General features: G+C 34.7%; 1 long non-coding RNA gene across 2 annotated transcripts; it reads right to left on the reverse strand.

The window, feature by feature from the left end:
* Positions 1–672: 672 nt before the first annotated feature.
* On the reverse strand, positions 673–2,763 carry LOC106340601. 2 transcript variants are annotated; one of them, XR_001269462.1, is made up of 3 exons: positions 2,593–2,763; positions 2,355–2,506; positions 673–2,256 (listed from the first exon to the last, which is right to left on the reverse strand). It is a non-coding gene; the product is annotated as an uncharacterized LOC106340601 (long non-coding RNA). The 2 variants fall into 2 exon arrangements; XR_001269461.1 differs by having other exon boundaries at positions 673–2,506.
* Positions 2,764–3,885: the final 1,122 nt, after the last annotated feature.

The raw sequence follows: 3,885 nt of genomic DNA on the forward strand, positions 1-3,885 counted from the left end.
TATTTTTAATATTTTAAATAATGTGGTTATTTTATATATAAGAAATGTTTAGGGTTATGATCAAATTTTTCATCAATTTTAATTTACTTTTAACTATTATATAATTTATATTTACGTTGTAGAGCATATATTGGTGCTAGCTACCACCACCGTGATTTATATATACTGCAAAGTTGTTCACAGAAAGCTTTCTTGGGAGATAGTAGAGGAACTTGCAAAGAATATGTGAGTTTTCCTTTTGATGTGATAAAGTTTTCTTGAGAGATAGTAGGGGGATTTGTAAGAGAATATGTGAGTTACCTTTTGATGATGGTAAATGGTAAAGTTTCTCCGTTGTCTGTAGCCCACAGCTGATTATGATAGTGACGGTGAAAAGTTAAAAAGCTAGTTATTTTTTGTCAAACCAATGCTTTCTTATAACCGATAAATTAATGTCTGGTACAAACAGAACCAAGCATCTGTTTAGCTAGACCGTCTTCAAAGGATAGAGAAAGACGGTTACAATATCGAAAGGAGAAAAACTCAAACGCAATAGATAGAAAGGTGATCGGAGACGATTCCGTGAATCTCAGAGAAGCAGGCTCCATCGACAATAGCTGTCACCAGGTCTTTAGAAAAGAAAGTTTGTATTCATTCCTCTTCAGGTGTGACAGAATCTGACAAGGCTTTGTGTTTTTTTTTTTTGATATTTTAAGTTTCTCGAAATTGTACGAATGATCTTTACTTTTTGGTTTGCTCTCTTGTGTGACTTAACCTGCTCTGATGCAGAAAGACAGATCTTGCAATCTCCTATTTCTCCTGCTGAAATTAAAATGGCTATGTTTAAGTTGAATCCCAACAAGTGTCTGGGTTAAACTCTAGGTTTTTCCTGCTACATGGGATGTATTGGGTGATGAGGTCACTGAAGGTATTTTGAATTTTTTTTTCACCATAGGATTCATGCCTTCCTCCATGTATGCCACAATCATATTTCTAGTGCAAAAATTCCCTGGAGCAAATGTAATCTCAGACTTCATGCCTATAGGCTTGAATAATCTCTACAAAGTTATTTCCCATCTGTTGGTTAAACGCCTGAAGACAATCTTTATTCACTGAGAAGACCAAACCAAGCAGCTTTTGTATGGGGAAGGCTCCTTCTAGAAAACACTCTTTTAGCATCTGAGATTGTCAATGGCTACCATCTCAACAAAGACCCTAAACGAAATTTTAAAATTGATATCGCAAAAGCATTTGTTTGCATTAACTAGGAGTTTCTCTACTCTTGCCTACGGGACCTGAAATTTTTTCGAGATGGATCATAGCATGTCTGTCTACGCCTAGCTTTACTATAGGGTACAATGGCTTGTGAAAAATGAAGTTTATGCACTTGATTTTTGCAGATGATCTTTCTAAACGGCTCCCTCTCCTCGGTTCAGGCAGTCCTCTTAGTTCTTCGTGAATTTGATACTCTTCCAGGCCTCTCTATAAGTCCCTCTAAATCATCCTTCTATTCTTCTGGCCTGTCACAGGAAGAAAAAGATCGCATCAGCTTCTCGGTGGGGTTATATCATGGACTTTTCCATGTTCGTTACTTGGGAGTACCTCTTTGTACGAAAAAGCTTACCTTGGCAAACTGGGAGTCTCTTCTCCACATAATCAAAGTTAAGATTAATTGCTGGTCAGTTAAATCATTATCATTCGCTGGAAGGTTCCTGCTTTTGGATACTGTAATTGTGTGTCTCCTGAATTTTTTGACTTCAACGTTTGTCTTGGCAAAGAAATGTATTGGAAAAATAAGATTGATGTGCTAAAATTTCTTATGGAAAGGCACTCCTGAAGGTAATATCTATGCAAGAGTAAGTTGGGAAACAGTCAGTAAACCTAAAACTGAGGGTGGGTTAGGGCTAAAAGACATCGGCTCCTGGAACACAACTTGTCTCATTAAGCTGATTTGGCTACTCTTTTCGCAGTCAGGATCCATATGGGTCGTCTGATTTCGTGAGAAAGTTACTAAGGAGAACTTATAACTTATGGAGCCTTAAAAGAGGCATCAATTCTCATGGCTTGCCAACAAGCTTCTGAAACAGAAAGATACGGTTTTTGAATGGATCAAGCTAAGAATAGATGATGGAAAATCATGTTGATTTTGGTGGGATAACTGGTCTCCCTATGACCGTCTACTAGCCTTCCTGGAAACTCCTTCAGCATCTCGATTCGGAATTCCACTGAACATTACTCCCGACAAACTGAACATAAATGGAAGTTGGTTTCTTCTTCCTGCCAAAACAGATAATCTTCTTCAAGTTCAGGCTTTCCTCACCACCATTATTTGTTGACTGAAACAGATACTTACTATTGGGAGATTGATGGATTACCTATTCATCGATATCGTACGGGCCAAATTTATGATCACCTTTGCCCAAGATCAAATTTTGTCCCATGGACTGACATTATTTAATTTGGATCAAGAAAGGAATCCCTACACATAATACTTTCATCTGTTGGCTGTTCCACCTGAACCGTTTTCCTACAAAGGACCACATCATTACCTGGGGAATTCCCACAGAACTGTGCTGCATACTCTGACAAACATGCCATGAAACAAGAGATCACCTTTTATACGATTGCTCCTTCTCTGCACAGTTGTGGAATCGCATCTGCTATAGGTGTGGAGTCCTTAATGTCCCCTCTTAATGGAAATTGATCATTGACTACCTGCAGAGTCTTCTGCTTAGGCCTGTCGGGACACGCTTGATCACAATCATTCCATCAACCGCGCGCAACACTGCCGTTCTCATCATTTTCTTTATTTTATTGATTTTTACCTATATTCTTTATTAGAAAAATATCAAAAGAAAATATTTATCTCGCCTTCCATCCGTTCTTTCAGATTTATATTTACATCATCCTATTTGTGTAAGAATGTAATAAAAACAAAAATATTATCCTAACTATTTTAACAATTTTAAAATTTCGTAGGTTAAGTAGTGTATATTTAATTTTTGAAAAGCAATAAATTTAAATTAATTTTATTTTAAGAAAATAGCTAAATAATTTGAAAGTACGAGTTATAAATATGTGTTAATAAATTTTGATTAACTCGTTCATTAACATTTTTTCATAACAGAAAATAAAACTAAAGTTAGATAATAATATGTATGTAGTCACATTTGCACCAAAACCGCCGTTTTAAGAGAGTAGTTAGGCCATCTTCAACCACTACACTATTTTAGTATAAAAACTACACTATTTTAATATGATTTTAGCACCAATTTTTTGCATCTCCAACCACAACACTAAACATCACACTAAAAAAATATTCTCTATTATTATTTTGTTAAGTAAAAGATTCTCTCAAGTATTTTATATTTTTGATAATACTTATTATTCATACAAGATACACAAGTAATAATTTTTAATAAACACTAGACTAACAAATTTAAAACAATAATTATGATTATTGAATAATACTTTTGAAATACATATGAAATTAAAATAACTAAACACGTACAAACGAAAATATTTTATGAAATTAAAATAACATAAAACATACAAACTAAAATACATTACATAAAAACATTACATCTTTCTAATTATTAGAATTACCATATTCACCCCACAAATGTTCGATTAGTGCATCTCGGTCTTTGATTTTATTGTGCTGAGCTAAGAATTCTTGAAATCGAGCATCATCAACACTTGTCATCTCAACTTTCGCATTTGAAACTTCAGCTTGTTCTTCAGTTGTTGCATTGATATCACGTCCATCCTCTATGATCATATTATGCATTAAGAAAACGAGCTCAAACAAGTCAATCTAACGAATAAGGAGAAGGTGTCGAATACCAATATCATGGATCACAATATCGAACATCACAATATTAAGGAGATCAAGCCTAAGTAGAA

This window comes from Brassica oleracea, chromosome C4, assembly GCF_000695525.1.
Source record: "Brassica oleracea var. oleracea cultivar TO1000 chromosome C4, BOL, whole genome shotgun sequence".
NCBI lineage: Eukaryota > Viridiplantae > Streptophyta > Magnoliopsida > Brassicales > Brassicaceae > Brassica > Brassica oleracea.